Genomic DNA, 22224 nt, shown 5'->3' with positions numbered 1-22224 from the left:
TGCTAATGATTGAGGATGATGGTTAATGATTGTTGGAGATGGCTGATGATTGATGACGGCTGATGATGACTGGCGGCTAATGATTGGTCTTGGGAAAACGGCACGGAAGCAGGGGACGGAAGAGAAGAAGGCAGAGAAAAAGTGACAGGAGAAGAAGAGGAAGTAGAAAAGGGTACCTGTGAAGTCGTCGACACCGGAGAAGGCTGTACTGTGGCAGCGAAAGGAAAAGATGTCTCATCAAAAACAACATGACGACTAACATAAATCCGACCTGTAGGAATATGAAGACACTTATAGCCTTTTTGAGAAGGACTATAACCAATAAAAACATAAGGAGAAGAAAGTGATTCCATTTTATGAGATCTATATGGACGTAAGTAAGGATAGCACAAGCAACCAAACACTCGAAGCAAAGTGTAATCTGGTGAAAGACCAAAAAGAAGTTCATACGGAAAGGAGTTATAAATGGAATTAGACGGAACACGATTCATTAGAAAACAAGCGGTGTAAAAAGAGTCGTACCAATATGAGGATGGTACAGAAGCCATGTTGAGAATTGTAAGACCAGTTTCACGAATATGACGATGACGTCGTTCGACTAAACCATTTTGTTCAGAAGTATGCGGACACGAAAATCGATGAAAAATACCTAGTTGTTGAAGATGCGGAGTAAGTTTTCGATACTCCAGTGCATTATCAGACTGAAAGATTTTGATTTTTCGATTGAAGAGATTTTCAACATGCTTTTGAAAAAAAAAATATAGAAAAGACATCAGATTTCTGAGACATAGGAAACATCCAAGTAAAGCGACTAAAGGCATCAATAAAGATGACATAGTATTTATATCCTTCATTAGATAGAATATGAGAAGGTCCCCAAACATTAGAGACAATTAAATCTAACGGATTCAAATAAGTAGTTTTACTGGAATAAAAAGGGAGTTTATGACTCCGATGTTCATGACAAGACGAAAAAAACTTAAAAGTTTGACTAGAAACCGGAAGTGAAAACTGGGAAACAACTTTACGCACTGTGCGTATCATAGGATGTCCTAATCTAGAGTGTCAATCTTGTAAGTTAGCACGCTCTCCTATGTAGGCTTTAGAAGATTGAGACGAATCATCAAGTTGATATAAACCACCCCTCTTACTGCCACGAAGAAGAACCTTCCCGGTACATCGATCCTTCACAAGACAAGAAGTTGGATGAAATTCAAATAAGACATTATTGTCAGTAGTAAACCGAGAAATAGACAGAAGATTATGTGAAATTTTTGGTGCATGAAGAAAATCACGAAGCCACAACTTACGGTTGGGAGTTCCCAAAAACAGGGGATCCAACATTAGAGATTGGAATAGAAGAGCCATTACCCATTTGAATTTGATCCGGACCAGTATATTCATTAGAAAATTGGAGACGAGAAAGATCATTGGTTATATGATATGTAGCACCACCATCAGGAATCCACGGAGGTGTAGATAACAAACCAGTTTGAGCAGCATAAGCACGAGGAGCATAGGTAGGTGGCTGACGGTGAGGAGGATGAAACGAGCGATCAAAACGATTCCAACAATCAGGAGCTTCATGATTCTTGCGACCACAAAGCTGGCAGAGAAGACGCGCATCTGTGCGGGAATTGGAAGGTTGATTCAGTGCTGGGCCGAGAAGAGAGGGATGATTCGGAGTGCTAGAAACAGCTGGACGAGCTGGGCTTGACAGGAAGGAAGATTGCTGGGCTGAAGATGGGCTGGACCGAGCAGGCGGACGAGAAAAGTTCTAAGCTGCTGGACGAGTAAAATTGGAAGTAGCCTGACGAGTTGAGCCGGATGCTGCGACGTTAGCTACAGGTTGGGAATGCAGTGACTTTGCTTAGTTCTCAATACGAGATTCAAACGTGAGAAGATAGGTGATGAAATCCTCTAGTTTCATGGCTCCCATGGAAGTTGTAAGAGAGGTAACAATGGCATCATATGCGGTATCTAAGCCAGCAAGAATGCAGTGACGTAATTCTGACTCAGTGACAACAGTATCGGCAGCTGCAAGGTTGTCAACGATATTGCGAGCTCGATCAATATAATCTCGCATAGAAAGAGATCCTTTGCGTAAAGCCCGAAGTTCACATTGCAAGTGATGAATATGAGCATCTGATTTGGAAGAAAAAAGGGATTCAAGAGAGGACCAAACAGCATGAGAACTTTGGAGATGATGAACTTGTTGAAGAACAGCAGGAGTTAGGAAGGAAAAAATCCAGCCAAGAAGAATACGGTCTTTCTTTAGCCATGGAGCATATACCGGATTAGGTGTATCACTATTTGGAAGAGTTGGAGACGGACAAGGATTGTTACCCGTGACAAAACTGTCGAGTTCATAACCTTGAAGATATGGAAGAAACTGAGCACGCCAGAGAGAATAATTAGTGTCATCAAGTTTGACAGTGATGATGTGATGAGGTTGAGAAAAGATAGAATAAGCCATCATTGATTGAGAGGAGTTGAGTATGGTTGAAAGAACAGAGGAAGAAGTAGATGCAGCGGAAGCATAGGATCGATAAGCTGATACCAAGCTAGAACATGTATTGTTTAGGAGAGAACACGGCTAGAACACAACGGGAAGAAGAGAACTTTGAACTTGAATGGAATACGTTCTTTGATTAACTTTTGCACACTAAATTGATTTTTACGAGATACATATATAAACAATCTCTTCCTTGGATTCCAAGCAAGGTAAATTCCAAAACTAGAACAATTTCCTAAAATATAAAAGACTTCCAAACCTAGAATAGTTTCCTAGAAAATACAAAAGACTTCCTTAATAAAACAATACGTGTGTTATGCCTTAACAGAAACAACCACAATACATGATAGGCAGTTGAAATTGAATAACCTACATGATGATCTTTTCATTCATGTTCTTGGTTAGGAAATCAACAAGCTGTAATGACTTCTCACTGCAAGATCAAGGATATAATAGCAAGGTGTCAGATGAGAAGTTCTCGGTCAAACCATAGGATAATATAGGCGCTAAAATTGCTAATTGGAGAGAGACTCTGATAAATGGTCTTAATTTCTGATAACTTAACTACAATTACTACTTAGCCATATTAATTAAGTAGGATTTTTGGTGTCATCTGTGGGTAAGTTTTGAGGATGTGCATCTCCAAAGAGGGAACTCACAGACACCATTTTCCATGATCTTAAAAATGAAAAGAGAAGTGACTTCTCCAATGGTGGAGGGTTGAGTCTGCGTCAGCGCCAAAATGTAGTTGATAATATCAAGACAATTTACATCCGAGGGTAACTCAAGTATAGATCAGGAATTATGGAAAGCATAAGTAAAGAACAAAGTGAAGTGACAAGTAAAAGCAACGTAGATTATGCATTAGAAAACTATGTTACATCGTCCCCTCCCTCAGTCATACTTTAAAACTTAACGTCTGAGCATAAGAATGCTTCAACAAATTCAACCAACCTGTTGACTGCAATGGTTCAAAGAACATAATAGCTTCGTTAAAACTTTTCCAATTTCCAATACAACAAATATAAGACATAAGAGCTATTTATATTGCTTACTTCTTTGATAATTAGCCAGGTTCATAGTCAGCTTGTCTTGAGGCTTCAATAATCATCTCTCTTTTCTTAAAAGTTGATGAAAAATATCAGAAGCCATGTACAACACATGGACAAAAACAATAATCATCAAAATCTGTTACTACAAAACAAGTAGCTTCTAGGGACGGCTATTTTGAAAAAACCGTCCCTAAAGAAGGATATTTGGGACGGTGATGGCCTGACCGTTCCTAATAGTCATAAAATATTTAAATCAAGGCTAAAATATGTCCGTCCCAAAAAAAAAAAAAAATGGTCAAATAGTATTAGTGACGGTGGAACAGGGGACGGTACATAAACCGTCCCTAATACTTCTTGGGACGGTTTTTTGTCCTCTTGGGACGTTTTTTGGCCGTCCCAAGAGGCCTTGTGTTTTGTAGTGTGTTCTCAACTAATTCCAGCATGACTTCAGGAAAAAATAGTTTTAGACGTTTAGTAAAACCATACTAATGGCAACAGTTGTTCCCCAATTCATAAGCAAACTAGTTGGTACCTAACTAACATACGCCTCTCCTGAAGCAACAGAATAAACTCAATAGAAGGAGAGTTTGGGGGAGAAAATTTTGAAAAATCGACACATACCTCCATTTCGAGGCCCAGAGGTGTTTTGAAAGATGCAGGCTCTAGCTTATCTTTTGCTTCTCTTCAAACTTCAACCCTTACAGGAACAGGATACCTCAATCCTGCTTTGGCAAGCTCCTCGACTGCCTCAGTGTGAGTAGCTGAGAAAATACTAGTTCTATGCTGCTTCAGTCAGCGAGTTACAATGGGATTTATCATTTATCTGCTTTTCCGACCCCAGGAGCCGATCAGCCTCGTCTAAAATCAGAATCTGTCCCAAACAAAAGTAGATAATCAAATAAAACTTAACAAATATACTGAATCAGAGACCTATCCAGTGTTTCATTCAGTGGAAAAGATGTTTGCAGATGCATTCCTTTACACTGAGAAGAAGAACGTCGAAGGATCTCAACAAGTGGAACAACAAAAGCAAGGGTTTTTCCAGAACCGGTAGCAGCATCAATCTTTATTTTCACAAAATGTGGTATCGTGGCACTTTGAACTGGTGTATAATAGTTGAATCCAACTTCAGTTACGGCATCAAGAGTAGGTTGTGAAAGAGGGGGTGTCATAGCCATGAGTTTTACAGACCTGATCCAAGGTGGTATAAAGCTCCAATAAATCAGATTCACTACATTTCAATATCCTCTGCAACAAAAAAGAAACAATATCAGTTGGGATAGTGAATCGCCATATCGAAATGATTGCATTTAAATATTTAAGGCCAATAGACGAATCAAAGAAAAGAAAAAAAACTGAGCCATGTATTGTCAAAAATACTAGAACATGGTAGCGAGTCAACAATCCAAAAGACCACAAATTATTACTAAATGGACCAGTTGCCAATAGAAAGAAATACTAACTACAGAATCTAAACATACAACACACCTCTAGGACCGATTTGTTCAGTTTTCCAGTCTGTGACAAGTTTAACTGAGAATCTCATCTATGGTCTGTCGAATATTATTTCCGCACCCACCATTCCACCTGACTAACCAATTTATATGCAAAAACTTGAAATGTAAGTTAAATTACTTTGGATTGATTGGGGTTATTACTCGACTTGAAATGTAGGTTAAATTACTTTGGATTGATTGGGGTTATTACTCGGACATAATGATACGGTATGGAAGATACAAAGGTTCCATCTTGAACGAAGAGTAATGATGAGAGTTATTTGGTTAACCACGACTCTGTCAAGTCTGCAACCATAACATACCCAATTATCATGCTTTTCCCCACTTCCAATTGACGCAAAATCTAACAAATTGGATGATATTTTAATGATAGATAAAGGGCATTCGTGAAGCAAACATAGCATTGAACTAATACCTCAAAGCTTATGTAATCTAAAATCTGCATGCGATTCATACTGTCGTAAATCCTCCCAGGCGTGCCTATAATCAAGTTTGCTCCTTCCTCCCCAATTTTCTTATTCGTATAAGCTCTTACACTTACTTCACCTTGTCTAACATTTGGTAACTTAGCACCATAGTACATCTGTGATGCCAACTCTCTTGTAGGAGAAAGATTTATCCTCACAATCTGCATGTATAAAGATCCCTGAAAAAGCGGGGTACAAAACCAAACCCAATATATTGGGTTAGCAATCTGTATGGACAAACTCTAATATATTTTCTAGAGAATCAACTAGACAGTCAGACTCAATCTAGATAAAAAGTATATCAAAGAGTTTTTATCCCATTCTCTCGATTTGATATATATACTCAAGGAAATAGAAATCTGCGAGTCTTTATCAAATACTAGAGAGATAACTTGGATGGTACCAAAGACCAATATCCAAGTGTCAATTAATTTAAATCAACAACCAAAAGGTCGGATATTCTAATTGATTGAACAACGCACAACCTGTGATATTTCAATTATATAACAAAATATAATGCGGAATAGAAATAACACAGACACCGGAATTTTGTTAACGAGGAAACCGCAAATGCAGAATAACCCCGGGACCTAGTCCAGATTGAACACATAGTGTATTAAGCCGCTACAGACACTAGCCTACTCCAAACTAACTTCGATATGGACTGTAGTTGAACCCCAATCAATCTCACATGGACTCAAGGTACAGTTGCGCTCTTTACGTCTCTGATCCCAGCAGGATAATACGCACTTGATTCCCTTAGCTGATCTCACCCACAACTAAGAGCTGCTACACCCAAAGTCGAAGACTTCAATAAACAAATCTGTACCACACAGAAAAGTCTACGGTAATAGATAAATCTGTCTCCCGCGAATATACCTATGAGTTTTTGTTCCGTCTTTTGATAAACCAAGGTGAACAGGAACCAATTGATAACCCGGACTCATATTCCCGAAGAACATCCTAGTATTATCAATCACCACACAATAATCTTAATCGACGCAGTGAAAAAAGATATTGCGTAATCACAAACGATGAGACAAAGTGTTTGTGATTACTTTTATATCTTGCCTATCGTAGATAGAAATCTCAAGCCAATTATTACAATTGTTCTCGTACGATAAAAACAGCAAGATCAGATCCCATAACTACAAGAAAAGTAGTATCGGTTTGGCTTCACAATCCCAATAAAGTCTTTAAGTCGTTAACCTGGTTTAGAGAAGAAAACCCAATGTTAAAGGAGAACCGACTCTAGATTATGCAACTAGTATCACACATAAGGTGTGGGGATTAGATTTTCCAGTTGCTAGAGTTCTCCCTTATATAGTCTTTCAAATCATGGTTTGCAATCAATGTTAGCTTGGTAACAAAGCATTCAATATTCTACGTTAGATGAAAACCTGATTAGATTCATGCTAATATTTTTCAATCGTTGGATCAAAAACTTAGCTTGTTACACACACATGAAATGTTCCATAAGGGAAATGGTAAAAACATATAGTCTGTATAAGTACATGAGTTGCCCTTTGATAATCATTACACAATTAGGCATAATTGCGTTGTTGTTTGATTATAGGCTTGCACATAGTATCATTAGAACCTTACCATATAAAATGAGCAGTTTGATAAAACCCCAGCCACTTCTAAGTTGTTTCCAAGAAGGCATGCATTGGTAACTTGCGTGAGATATTATCAGGACGAAGAAGAAAATCGTTATGACTACGCACACACAATATAATGGTCAACTAACCCTTGAGTTGCACATACCTGGACTGCCAAAAAACATTGAAAAAAAATCTTAGTAGTTTGAAGCCAATTGGCATTCCGATAAGCAATTTACTGAACACGTCAAAAAAACTTTGATAGTTGTTTTCCTAATCGACTTTTAGCAGACCTACTGTATTCATAGTAAACCCGATTTCAAAAGTCTGGCACCCTAGTATTACAATTTTCACATTTAACCCATTAATCCTTCCATGGAAATAATGTACATGTATACATTCAGTTTCCCTTATACTTCATACATGGATGTGCAGTATCATTTTGAAAATGAAACATCAAAATATGGTTTCCATGTTCAGGTAAGTATCAAAACTGAATCAACACAAAATGAATTCATGAATTGCATTTTATATACCATTTATATCCAAAATCTACTACAAAATTAAGTCACAGAGTAAGAAAACCCAAAAGGGTACATAAGTTTTTATTCGGAAAACATGTATTTGCATGTTTTCCTTCCTAGTACAGTCTTCACTGGTTCGTACTGAATTTATTGTCCCATCACTTGAATCCCAAAATGGAAATCCAATTTTTTTTATTGATTTGTTGAATGAATAGAATTGCACAGATCCATCTAGAACTAAATTGCCAAAACCAAGTGAAAGTTAACAATAAGCTTAATTCAAACAAAACCAAATCAAACCTAAAAGTTGAAATCATCAAACCAAAAGAAAAGAAGAAATAATCACCTAAATTTTGTCATTAACATTCTCAATTGTTTCACAACTGAGAACCACAATCAGCGTTTTCTTGTAATGAACGATGAAAAGATTGAAAGAGAAAATAAAAAAAGTTATGAAAGGGAGCGGATAAGTTTGAAAATTTGTGGTGAAGGGGTCGAGGAATTAGGGGTTGGTTTTAGTGGAACGGAAGTGGGATAAGAGCATCTCCAGTGCTAGTGATCAGGGTCTTACATTGATATGACACGTATGATTTAAGACATTTTATACCAACTCTATGTGTCATATCAAGGTGTTAAATTGATATGATACATAGAATTTAAGGTAGAAAATCTTATATTTATTATTTTTTGTCATGTAATGAATGACCCACACCAAAAAAATCTTAATAAGACCTCCACATAGGATGACCTTAATCCCAAACTCTTTAATCCAAGCCATTGATATATAATCCTCTTGTTGTTGTTCCAAGTTATGATCATCATCCTTCATTTTCAATAGCCATACCTCTTCTCCTTGGTGGTAACCCAAACGAACAGAAAACAACAAATAACCATCTAGAAATCTGATTGTGTTGTTATCCCACTTATTGTTAGGTGGCAAAGGAGGTGGTGAAAGATGTTGGCAAAACTTTCCCTCGGCCAAATCGAAAGTAGTGATCGTTTTTGATTGTCCATTCAGCCAATAAATTGCTCCATTAACGAAAATGCTTTTATAATTGATTAAATCGCCTGAATCAAAGTTTCCAATGTTTTTCCAACCATTTCCACTTCCTATAGTGTATACGAGGAATTCTAGAGACATGTATAACCTAACCGTACAACTTTATACTCATCGGTGGGAGAAAGGAAACCCAAACAAAAATCGAACAACCAATGACCAGAATGTTTCTTTATTTGTGGAAGTACAACAGATTATTTTGCGATTGGGTTACAAATATAAACAACAGTTTGGTCGAGTCCGGTAAGACAGATTAAACCATCACAGCTACCACGAGTCCAACAATCCCAAAGGGTTACTTTTATAATTTTCTGAATTGGCTGATCTTGATCCTCATCATATTCAAAATAGTACCACTTATCATACTCAGTACAAGCAAAAAAAAGCCAACTTACCAGAAAGAGAAGAGAGACGACGGAAATGCCTTGGAGAATGATGGATGATTAGAAAGATTATTCCAGGTTTTGCATACTGATTTACAATTACAAATCGACTCAGTTTCTACCCGAGCTAAAATTTCCAATGTGATTTCTGCAGGTAGGGATTTGAAACACTCCATGAAAATTCTTAGGGTTTGAGTAGAAACTGGAAAGAGCAAAAGCAAAAAAAAAAAAGGAGTGACAAAATGCAACCCAAGATATCACTATTGAAATTCTAATTTACTTTACTTTTAAAAATGACTAAGTGCAACCTAAAAAAGTCAAGTAAAATCCAACTCATAATCCAAAATAATCACCCAAACCGTTTACATCTTTTGTCAATTGTCAGTATAGTCTGGTGCAATTGTCTTTTGGTCGACCCTGGTAACTGGTGTCAGTCTAGACCGGTCGACCAATAACCAGTCTATCCTGGTCGACTTCAAAAACAATTCCTGACTCACTATAAGAGAGATTCCAAAACAAAAAAAGTGGTCAAAGATGTATGCAGTACCAATATTTGGAGATATAAATGGAAGCACCAGAGGTTAGGATCATACACTTTAAAGAGTTTAGGATTATATTTGGAGATATAAATGAGGTTGTGGTAATGGAAGCACCAGAGGTCATCCAGTTGACTAAAGTGTATGTTTTTCTTCTATTATCGGCACTTCTCTTTCCATAGCGAAGCTGTTAGAGCACTGCTTGGTCGCACTCGCAAGCATTGATATCTCAAGCTTCTTTGTCAACGTTAGTGATCAAAACTATAATTCTTGATTTCTAGTCTACTTATAGGGTTGTCTCGGACTAGGATAAATTGTGTAGTTGAGCATTAGGCTTCACGACGTTCATCAATTGAAAACGAATAACTATTAAGGAGTTGTGGAACTTCATAAACAAAAGGTATGTGGAGACTAAAACTCATTTATCACTTGGAAAGTCTATTTATACTATATCTCATATATTGAGACAAAAGTCGTATTACCATATAGTATTCGATTATGCACATTTGAGATTTCGAGCCGAGTTTAACTCGCTTACATATTTCTCGAAATATGTGGTGGTAAGCTTTCGCTTCAACCAAGTTCATCTTATATTTTTGAAGAAAGTCAAAAGATGATCATGTGAAAATTTCCGAGTAAAATCTTGTATGGTTTGTGTTATACAATCATTTGGTATAAACTTGGAATGTTTCTTTATGATTATTTCAATAACATGAGAATTTCTTTGATGTTAATAGTTCGTAAAAACAACTATTATCATCCTCTAAGAATGTTTCAATGATTGAAGTAGAGTTTAGAATACTTAACCCTCATTGGATTATAAACATAATAGGTGATCCATTACCGATACTATAGTATGCATACCCGTATGCGTACCTGTTAGTTGTGAAATTCGGAGTACCTAAGTACACATATTCATACGCGTATTGGCGAAGGGTTTGGGTCCGGGCGTTTCTGTTGTGTTTGGAAGTATGCTTACCCGTTGGCATACTGGAGAACCCAAACTTAGACCGGATACTTAAGTATGCGTACCCGTTTGCATACTTGAGTGGTTAAAGTTCAAAAATCGGTTGCCTCATGAACTAATACATTTATATATTAAGGAATGCATTCTTTGCAAACCGTGGCTATAATTTCCATGAATTGATTTGAGCGAATCAAACTGATTTTTCTTCAATTGTGTTCTTGTTTACTTCTATGAGAATATAGCAATTGAACAACTCTTTAACTAGTGTCATTTTAGTCATTTGAACTAGTTTTGGTTAAGATGAATAAGGTTGATATGAGAGGTTCATATAACTAACCTCGGTTAACTATGGTTGAGCCAATATGGTGTACACGTTTAGGTACGGGTACATAAACCTAAATGAAGGTACATTTTATTTGTGTATAACAAGCTAAGTTTGATCTAATGGTTGAAAGATATTAGCTTGAATCTAATCAGGTTTTCATCTAACGATGGATATTGAATACTTTGTTACCAAGGTAACTTAGATAGCAAACCCTGATTTGAAAACTATATAAAAGAAAACTTTAGCAGCTGGGAAACCTAATACCCACACCTCATGTGTGATACTAGTTATATAAGATAGAGTTGATTCTCCTTTAACCTTAGGTTTTTCACGAAATCTTGTAGGTTAACAACTTAAAGACTTCATTGAGATTGTGAAGCCAAACCCAACTATTTTATCTGTATTTGTGTGATCTGATCTTGTTGAATCTATCGTATTTGAGTACTATCTTCTCTAAGATTGGATCGAGATTTAATCTTCGATAGGCAAGACAAAAATTAGACACAAACATTTTCGTCTCATCGTTGTGATTCCGCAATATCTTGATCCGCTACTATACGATTTAGATTATTGTGAGGTGATTGATATTTCTAGGTTGTTGTTCGGGAATATAAGTCCGGTATATCAATTGGTTATTGTTCATCTTGATTTATCAAAAGATGAAACAAAACTCGTAGGTATATCCTAGGGAGACAGATTTATCTTTTCCAATAGACTTTTCTGTGTGAGACAATTTTTTTTATTAAGTCTTCGACTTCGGATCGTAGCAACTCTTGGTTTTGGGTGAGATCAGCTAAGGGAATCAAGTGCGTAGTCTCCTTCTAGGATCAGAGACATAAGGAGCGCAACTGTACCTTGAATCAGTGTGAGATTGATTAGGGTTCAACCACAGTCCAGTTTTAAGTTCATTGGTAGTAGGCTAGTGTCTGTTGCGGCTTAATACAGTATGGTGTTCAAATCCGAGCTAGGTCTCGGGGTTTTTCTGCATTTGCGGTTTTCCTCGTTAACGAAATTTTGGTGTCTGTGTTATTTCTTTTTCGCATTATATTTTGTTATATAATTAAAATATCACAGGTTGTGCGTTGAATCGATCAATTGGAAAACCCAACCTTTGGTTATTGATTGAAATTGATTGATCCTTGAACATTGGTCTTTGGTACCATCCAAGTTAATTCTCTTATATTCAATCGGGCTCGCAAATTCCTATTTGTTGATTGCATATTAAATTGAGAAAGAGAGATACAAAACTTTTTGATATACTTTTATCTAGATTAAGTCTGACTGTCCAGTTGATTCTCTTGAAAGTATATTGGAGTTTTTCTATTCATATTGCTAAAATAATTGTTGGTGTGGTTGTTGTACCCCCGCTTTTTCAGGTACCATTCAAGTTGTTTCAGATAATAATTAGGCTCGTGGATTTTTATCTTTTAGATTTACTGATTACATTGGGAAACAGAGATATCAACTCTTTGATATACTTTTCTATAGATTGAGTCTGACTATCTAGTTGATTCTCTTGAAAGTATATTAGAGTTTGTCTATTCAGATTGTCGAAAGAAATATTGGGTGTGGTTGTTAGAACCCCCACTTTTTGAATTGGTATCAGAGCACGCAAACACATTTAAGACCTCATAAGTATATGTTTGTAGCGATCTAAATAGGAATAGAAGTACTATCTCTGATAAACCCATCACCAGAAACAAAGTTTTGTTTCTATACAATCTATTAAAGAGAAAGATTTGTCAATCTCGAATATAGACGAACTTAGTGTTCCAACGAAACAAACTTCCAATGACAAGTGTTACCCGGATTATCTTACTGACGAGTCTGACTCCGAAGTCGAAAGGGAAGCATCTAAAAAGAGTGCAGTGATTCCAAAACTTGTTAGAATCCAGGTTGATGATGTCAACCGGTTGAAACAAAAATTCAATTTCCTTTTTGGTATGGTAAATGAGCGTGACTCTCTTCTAAAGGTCCTTTGTGAGGAAAATATCTCAATTTTTTCTTCACGAACTCTGCTTGAGGAAAAACTTAAAGAGGATGCTTTGGGAATTGAACATCTTTTGAGCAAAATCTTTGTTCAAGAATTTTCCAAAGAGTCTACTATACCTATTTCTTCTGATTTAACTGTAAAAAATTCAGTTCCGGAAGCAAAATCGAAATCCCTTCCTGTTAAAGGAGATGTGCCTGTGTCTTTCTCTAATCAAGGAATAAACGCATCACATGGAAGAAAGACATATCCCAACGATAGTGTTAAGGCTGTTATGTCTAATCACTCAGGTGATCAGAAAGTGTGTCTCTTTTGTGATTCAAAAGGACATGTTGAACAAAAGAGGAAATCGAGGTTGAATGACAATTCTCTTGTTCGTCTTCAGCACATCTTAGATTTAATTCTCAAAGGTGTAACCGACATTCGTATGTCTAGACCAATTGGTTTTAGTACTCACCATGTGTACCCTACCAGGAAAGTCAGTTCGATGTGTTCCTCAAATGTGAAAATACGAAACAGTCTTCCTAAACCAATTCGTTCAAGAAGAAATCATGGATCTTCTTCTACCAAAAAAGGAGATAATGTTGTTTTTGATGTGAAAAAGGTACCAGAAGAAGGAAGCAAAAATGAAGAGATGGAAGACAACCTAAAAATGATAATTGAAGGTTATAAAGAGATTATTAACAGGCTATCATTTCTCTATAGTCAGAATTCTTCAAGTAAGAATACATACTATGCGTCGTATTTTGATGATAGTAAGTTTTATGATAACTTTTCGTATCAAAATGGTTTTCCTCCGAAGATCAAAAGAAAGAGGTTTAACCAAAAACAACGTTCATTGGATGAGCTCAAGGCTCATACTTGTGCTAATTAATCACAAGGTTGAAATATCACTCACAAAAATTCATGGTTGAGTGAAATATAATCTGGTATACTTGATGGCAAAGTGTTTTCTGATGCTCTAGCTATTTTTTTACCGTCCATAATCGGATTATCATTCACAAACATTTTTGCATAAGCATTTGTGCTTTTGTTTTGTCAAGCATTTGATTTTTAATTTCTTTGAAATTTTATTATGTCAAAAATTGCTACTCTTATGCTCTAAATTTTCTCTTGTAAGAATATAAAATTTATTGAGCTAAGAATTGTAAATTTTTCACTCGGCAAAACACTTATTTACAAACAATATCTTTGGATTGCATCCGTCGTTGCTATGGTTCTTTTCTCTTATGGGACAAGTTTTCGTTCATACGGATACCCATGGTACATATCACGAACCAACTTTGAAAACCCTAAAATTTGTTTTCCTGAGAAACCATTTAAATAACATCTTTTGAAGAGTACGTGTATTCCAGGTTATTTTTCTTGTCGAGAATGGCATCTTCTTTGGGATCTTGTAACTTTGCAAAAGGTTTTCTTGATAAGGGTTTTGGTTTTGAAGAAAAAGGAGAAAATATCTCTTGTGGAAGCCAATGACACTTTTACTCTCCTGATAATCTTTCAGACATTGAGGATGATGAAGAGATTTCTGCTAAAGTTGTTCAAGATTTTATCGTCCAGTTTAACGATGCAAAATTGCTTCTTGTTAATACCTTAAAAAACCTTAATATGTTAAGAACTGAGTTGAAAAATGTTAACTCTGACCTTGCTCTCATGAAGACACATGTTAAAGATCGTCTCAAGAAAAGTATTGTGTCTGAAGATGTAGTCGATACCATCTGTCACAAGCTTGAAGGTTTTGAAATCCATGAAGTTTCCATACGTGACCGCTGATTCTAGCTTGTGATCGTTTTTTATTTCAGAGTTTTTTTTGTTCTTATTATCTAGGAAACTTCTAATGAGAATTTTTCTCGTGTTTTTAAGAAGGATAACTAGGGTTTGGAACATCCATTAATGTGAGTAGACATAGCTATTTCCAACGTTTTCATCTTGCAATGTTTTTAGATTTATTTATTTAAAATCTAAGTTATTTGGAAGATGATTTTTCCAGTATTAACCTTTATGGTTTTATATATTGCAAATTGTTATGGGATATGTTGTTTACGTCCGTGAACCTTGACTTTCCCATATTTGTTCAAAATTTAACGTTATTACATGTCAGTATGAAAATATTGATAAAAGATATAATGAACTTTTGATTACAAAAGTTAAACCTTTTATGTCATTCTGCAAATATTTATGGAAAAAAGGATGAAATTTTGTTTATAAAGATTAAGTCGTTATATGTCATCGTGCAAATAGTGATGAAAATTAGAATAAATCTTTGATTAGTCCGCAGTATTGGTCTTTTCATGATCCACATCATTGTGTATGTATTGTGCGAATCCGTAAGTTCTCTTATGTTGAGCATGTCCAATTGAGTTGATCATTTTCATTGTGGTTAATTCAATTGATATTTTTGGATACAAATTCATGTTTCATGTGATTTGTTAATGTCCAAAGAAATCCTTCTTTTCTTGTGAAAGTAAGGTCACTCTTGTTGCTCTTTCGGGAATGACATTTTATGGGGGAGAATTCTTAATTGAACTTTTTCTTAATTGCCAAATATTTGTGGGGAGTGTGGATGTGCAATATTGTAGGAGTTATCTTGTATCTTTATAAACTCCTTGATGAATACACTAAGTTTTGACTATGTGAAATGATCGAAACAAGTTGGTATGTTGTTCTCTTCTGGTCATGAAGTATCTCTATGAAAATTTCATGAGGATTATATTGACAAAAAGGGGGAGAATTAATATGTAGTTCACATTAAAAATACATATGGTTTACGGATCATTATGTAAAGGGGAGTAGTTTTCATTATGAGATGAAGTATTGACTAAGGAGGAGTGATACATATCACCATAGTATTGTTGTCAAGTTGTGATACAATTGGACTTTGATGATGTGTAATAATACTATGACACTGTATAACAATGATTGAGAACAACTGTTTTCTCATTGTTATAGCTATGGATATTCAACAACTATGATGATGAGTTGAACACGTTTATAATCATTGGAGTACTTGGAAGTGACGAAGATTTCGAGTAATGTTGAACAACCAGGGAGATCAAGCATTTGGATGAGAAGCTACAAAGTTTATTTATTTTGTAATCCATATGTATCGATAGTTTTGTCACTAAAATTGACAAAGGGAAGATTGTTAGAGCACTTCTCGGTCGAACTTGCAAGCGTTGCTATCTCAAGCTTGTTTGTCAATGTTAGTGATCAAAACTATATATAAGTCTTCATTTCTAGTCTACTTATAGTGATGTCTCGGACTAGGATAGATTGTGTAGTTGAGCATTAGACTTCACGACGTTCATCAATTGAAGACGAATAACTACTAAGGAGAGCTTGTGGAACTTTATCGACAAAAGTTATATGGAGACCAAAAATCATATATCACTTGGAAAATCTATTTCTACTCTATCTCCTATAATACACATCCGTGCGGTAAGCACATAGAGAAGGGGGATCAAGCATTTGGATGAGAAGCTACAAAGTTTATTTATTTTGTAATCCATATGTATTGATAGTTTTGTCATTAAAATTGACAAAGGGAAGATTGTTAGAGCACTTCTCGGTCGAACTTGCAAGCGTTGCTATCTCAAGCTTGTTTGTCAATGTTAGTGATCAAAACTATATATAAGTATTCATTTCTAGTCTACTTATAGTGATGTCTCGGACTATGATAGATTATGTAGTTGAGCATTAGATTTCATGACAGTCATCAATTGAAGACGAAGAACTACTAAGGAGAGCTTTTGGAACTTCATCAACAAAAGGTATATGGAGACAAAAACTCATATATCACTTGGAATGTCTATTTATACTCTATCTCCTATAATACGCATCCGAGCTGTAAACACATATCAAAGGGGGGATTGTTAGAGAACTTCTCGGTCGAACTCTATCTCAAGCTTGTTTATCAATGTTAATGATCAAAACTATAAGTCTTGATTTCTATTATACTTATAGTGATGTCTCGGATTAGGATAGATTGTGTAGATGAGCATTAGACTTCACATCATTCATCAACTGAAGACGAATAACTACTAATGAAATCTTGTGGAACTTAATCAACAAAATGCATGTGGATACTAAAACTTATATATCGCTTGGAAAGTCTATTTCTACTCTATCTCCTATATTGAGACAAAAGTCGTGTTACTACATAATATTCAATTATGCACATTTGAGATTTCGAGCTGAGTATAACTCGCTTACATATTTCTCGAAATATGCATCGGTAAGCTTTCACTTCAACCAAGTTCATCTTATTATCTTGACAAAAGTCAAAATATGATCATGTGAAAATCGCCGAGTAACATGTTACATGGTTTGTGTGATACAATCATTTGTGTATACTTGGAATGTTTCGTCATGATTATTTCAATACTTGTGAAAATTGATTTGATGCTAATAGTTCGTGAACACATCTATTGTCATCCTCTACAAATGTTTCAATGATTGAAATAGAGTTTAGAACATTTAACCATCATTGGATTATAAACATAGTATGCATACTTGCATGTATTTGATCTATGACCGGAACTATAGTATGCATACCCGTATGCATACCTGTTAGTTGTAAAATTCCGAGTACCCAAGTACACATATTCATATGCGTACTGGCGAAGGGTTTGGGTTTGGGTATTTCTGTTGTGTTTGGAAGTATGCATACCCGTTGGCATACTGGCGAACCCAAACTCAGACCGGCTACTTAAGTATGCGTACCCGTTCGCATACTTGAGTGGTTAAAGCTCAAAAATCGGTTGCCTCATGAACTAATACATTTATATAATGGAGAATGCATTCTTTGCAAACCGTGGCTATAATATTCATGAATTGATTTGAGTGAATCAAACCGACTTTGCTTCAATTGTGTTCTTGTTTACTTTTATGAGAATATAGCAATTGAACAACTCTATAACTATTTTCATTTGAGTCATTTGAACTAGTTGTGGTTAAGATGAATAAGGTTGATATGAGAGTGTTCATATAGCTAACCTCGGTTAACTATTGTTGAGCCAACCTAGTGTACATGTTTAGGTACGGTTACTCAAACCTAAATGAAGGTACATTTCATTTGTGTATAATAAGCTAAGTTCGATATAACGGTTGAAAGATATTAGTTTGAATCTAATCAGGTTTTCATTTAAATGTGAATATTTAATGCTTTGTTACCAAGGTAACTGAGATTGTAAACCATGATTTGAAAACTATATAAGAGAGAACTCTAACAACTGCGAAACCTAATCCCCACACCTCTTGTGTGATACTAGTTGCGACTAGAGTCGATTCTCCTTTAACCTTAGGTTTTTCACGAAACCCTGTAGGTTAATGACTTAAAGACTTCATTGGGATTATGAATTTAGACCCGACTATTTTCTCTATAGTTGCGTGTTCTGATCTTACTTTTACTATCATGATTGAGTATTATCTTTGCTAAGATTAACTTGAGATTTATCTCTGATGGGTAAAATTAAAAGTAGTCACAAAGACCTTTGTCTCATCGTTTGTGATTCCACAATATCTTGTTTCGCTTCCATACGATTAAGATTATTGTGAGGTGATTGATAATACTAGGTTGTTCTTCGGGGATATAAGTTTGGTTTATCAATTGGTTCTTGTGCCCCTTGATTTATCAAATTACGGAACAAAACCCGTAGGTATTTCTGTGGGGGACAAACTTATTTATCCAATAGACTTTTTTGTGTGAGACATATTTGCTTATCAAGTCTTGGACTTTGTGTCGTAGAAACTCTTGGTTGTGGGTGAGATAAGCTAAGTGAATCAAGTGCGTAGAATCCTGCTGGGGTTCAAAGATGTAAGGAGCGCAATTGTACCTTAAACGTGTGAGATTGATTAGGGCTCAACTACATTCCGGTTCGAAGTTCATTCGTAGTTGGCTAGTATCTGTAGTGGCTCAATACAGTGTGGTTTTCAACGCTGGACTAGGTCCCGAGTTTTTTCTGCATTTGCGGTTTTCCTCGTTAACAAAATTCTGGTGTGTTGTGTTATTTCTTTTCCGCATTATATTTTGTTATATAATATAAATATCACAGGTTGTGCGTAATTTCAATCAATTGTGAATCCAACCTTTGGTTGTTGATTATATTGATTGACACTTGAAAATTGGTCTTTGGTACCGTTCAAGTTGTTGCACATAATAATCAGGCTCGCGGATTTCTATCTGTTTGGTTTGATGATTACATTGTGAAAAAAAGATATAAACTCTTTGATATACTTTTCTATAGATTGAGTCTGACTATCTAGTTGATTATTTTGAAAGTATATTGGAGTTTGTCTATCCAGATTGCCGAAAGAAATATTGGGTGTGGTTGTTAGACCCTCGCTTTTTCAGGAACCATGTCCCCAACGAGTATAAGTTTTTTTTTTTGTAAGTTGACGAGTGCCAAATATTGCATATTCCTACACCTTTTTATTGGCAATTAACTCATATTTTGCGCTTTAGAATCATATATTATCCCAGATTTTGTATTTTCATTGTTTTCAAAATAAATACTTTTACTAATTAACTTTGTGTTCTTAGGTACTAAATAAAGCTTGGAAGAATTGAGGAGCCAAAAGAGCAAAGAATTGGTGACAACAGAAGAGAGGCGACAAAGCTCCCACTAGAAGGCAAGTGAAGAATGTTGTTTGCAAGAGCTAAAACTAGAAGTGGTCTTGAGATATCAGCTTTGAAGAAGACATGGGCTTAGAAAAAATACAAACCAAGACCCAAACCCATTTCTAATGCGAGCCGTTAGATTCTATGTAGTTGTTGAACATCCATTGTCATATCCACACAGTACATTAGATATCGCTACATATGGCTAACACACTAGCACCTACCACTCTTACCTTATTCGAACATAACCAAAAATCCACCTTCTCTTCGTACTCATCTTCTCCAACCTCTGCAAAACCATCATTTCACTTCCTCCCTCCATCACTTCCATCCCCGACCACCTCTGAGCATAAACACCCTATCATCCACCTTCTCAATATCCATCAATCAACCTCCTAGTCTCTATCTGTCTCCATCTTAGCTACTTCTCCCACACCGTAACCCTAGAAGCTAGGATTGAGAAATATAAGGCTAGGGTTATCTTCACAGCTGTAGAACATCAAATCAAGGAGCTGGAAAGTTGAATTGCAGAAGGGGTTTGTCAGAAAACTTGTTATGGGTAATATGGTGTTCTCTAATTATCAAATTTTAGTGATTACGAAGAAAATGGAGTATAAATAGGTTTATGTGAACGATGTAATCATCCGAATTTAGTTGGATCAATTGCTCAATTTGATATCTTTGTGTTTTAATTATGTTCATCATGTTATAATTCCATCTGCTAGGGGTTTAGATGAAGCCCTCGCTTTCTGCTATGTTGTTCATGCTATTTGTGTTGCTCTTGAATGCTTAAAACTGTTCTTGGATAGATTCAATCTTAGTGCTTCAATACTTTTCGAACACAGTGTATGTCAGGCATCCATTGTAGTTGGGATAACACTGTGTTCATTGTGCTGCAGCTCATGCCTTAGGGACTGTTGTTAATCCCTTGACCCGTTGTGCTTAATTGGACAGATAGTGCTCCAGATTGATACTTTAGTTTCGATTGGAGTATCCATTGGTTAAACACCTTAGGTAAGTGGCAAACTTGAATCTTCACCCTTATCTGTTACAAGGACAAGAGTAGTGTAATTAGTTGAATACAAAGTGTGAGTTAGTGGTGGATTTGACAATCCTAGTACCTTCATTCTCAGTTTTAACATCTTTGTTATTACATTTTTACTTTAATATTTTAATCTCTACCAACATCTAGTCGTATCGACACACAAAACAAACTCTTTTGGTTACTCTTGTTTGAATCATTTATAGTAAGACCTTGGATCAACTCTGCACCCACCTTTGTAGCGCCCCCTAATCTAGCAGATGACTAATCCAAGATATTAACTATAAAATGAGGCACTAACGATCTAAATCATTTACTTAAACATCTAATTTAGAAATCTGCTACAAAACTTGACCCAAAACTAAACACTCTGATATTACATAAATGAAAATCTCTCAAGTGATAAGAATACAATAATGTGTTGTTTAGCAAATAATAAACAATACAAATCAAAAATAGCGGAAGCTATCTAACTATCGTAATTAAATCGTTGAAGCTTTCATCGCCACGCGCATATCTTGATCTGTCTCTGAAAACTGAAGTGGGAATGGATAAGCACATCATTCCTATAAGGGGTTCCCAATAGGAATAACATTTAACTTTTAAGCAAACATCGACATGATTTGGAAAACAATCCATGTTTTCCCGAAATATTAAAAGAAAACCAACTCACTGAATTAAATAAACATGCATATGGAACTAACTCCTTCTTTATTTTTTGTGGTGACATTTACACACCGGATTGGTGACAATCACACACCAACCATAATTTATGTGGTGACATTTACACACCGTAATACTGGTGAAAATTACACACCTAGTCTGTGGGTGAATGTACACACCCGTAATATTGGTGACAATTACACATCTAGATAACCTTGGTGACAATTACACACCAAGATGTGCATGAAAGTATAAATGAAGGAGTGTATCATATATACCACAAACGAGAATCTTCATTTCCCAACAATTCATAATAACAAGATAAACAGTACAGGTCCTTTCCAAACCTGGAAAAGATTAAAAGAAATAACAGAACTTTCATAATTCAAAGATAAACAATGCATTCCTTTCCAAGCAATGGAAAGATTAAAAGAAATAACATAACTATCGAAATTTAAATTAAACAATGTACGAAAAGCACAATCAGACATGAGTTTGTAAAACATAAATCTTTGTAAAATAAAACATCAACGGTTACAAAAGAGTTAAATACAGATTCTCACCTCTTTTGATGACAAGCCACGCCTACTTCGAGATTCACGGTCCACTGGTTCATCCTTTGAATCGATCGTAGTTAATAACTAACTGTTAATCACACAAGTAATCTAAGAGATTATCCAAAAGGCTCATACAAGTCTAACTAATTGTTCTAAGCCCATTAACTAAGTCTTATGAACATCTACAACTTTGTAGAAGAAACCAAAGGATAAATCAGATCATAAGGGTCCAATTCATCAAAATATATACTCCCTTTGTTCCACTTTAGATGAGTGTTTAGGGATTTCTTTTGTTCCACATTATTTGATAGTTTCCATATTTTTCCCACAGAGCTACCAACAATACCCTCACAATTTGTCTTGGAATCATAAGTTTATTTTTAAATACACTGATAGTAATTAATGCTTG

At 35.6% G+C, this 22224-nt stretch overlaps 1 long non-coding RNA gene across 3 annotated transcripts; it reads right to left on the bottom strand.

Moving 5' to 3' along the window:
• Positions 1–5505: 5505 nt before the first annotated feature.
• Positions 5506–8145, bottom strand: LOC113308368. Of its 3 annotated transcripts, none has more exons than XR_003339694.1 (3): positions 8023–8145; positions 7157–7323; positions 5506–5730 (listed from the first exon to the last, which is right to left on the bottom strand). It is a non-coding gene; the product is annotated as an uncharacterized LOC113308368 (long non-coding RNA). The 3 variants fall into 3 exon arrangements; XR_003339695.1 differs by lacking the exon at positions 5506–5730 and adding an exon at positions 6724–6760; XR_003339693.1 differs by lacking the exon at positions 5506–5730 and having other exon boundaries at positions 6961–7323.
• Between the last annotated feature and the right edge of the window lie 14079 nt (positions 8146–22224).

The sequence above is a fragment of the Papaver somniferum genome, chromosome 9, assembly GCF_003573695.1.
Source record: "Papaver somniferum cultivar HN1 chromosome 9, ASM357369v1, whole genome shotgun sequence".
Taxonomy (NCBI): domain Eukaryota; kingdom Viridiplantae; phylum Streptophyta; class Magnoliopsida; order Ranunculales; family Papaveraceae; genus Papaver; species Papaver somniferum.
This window is presented reverse-complemented; position numbering and strand designations above follow the sequence as displayed.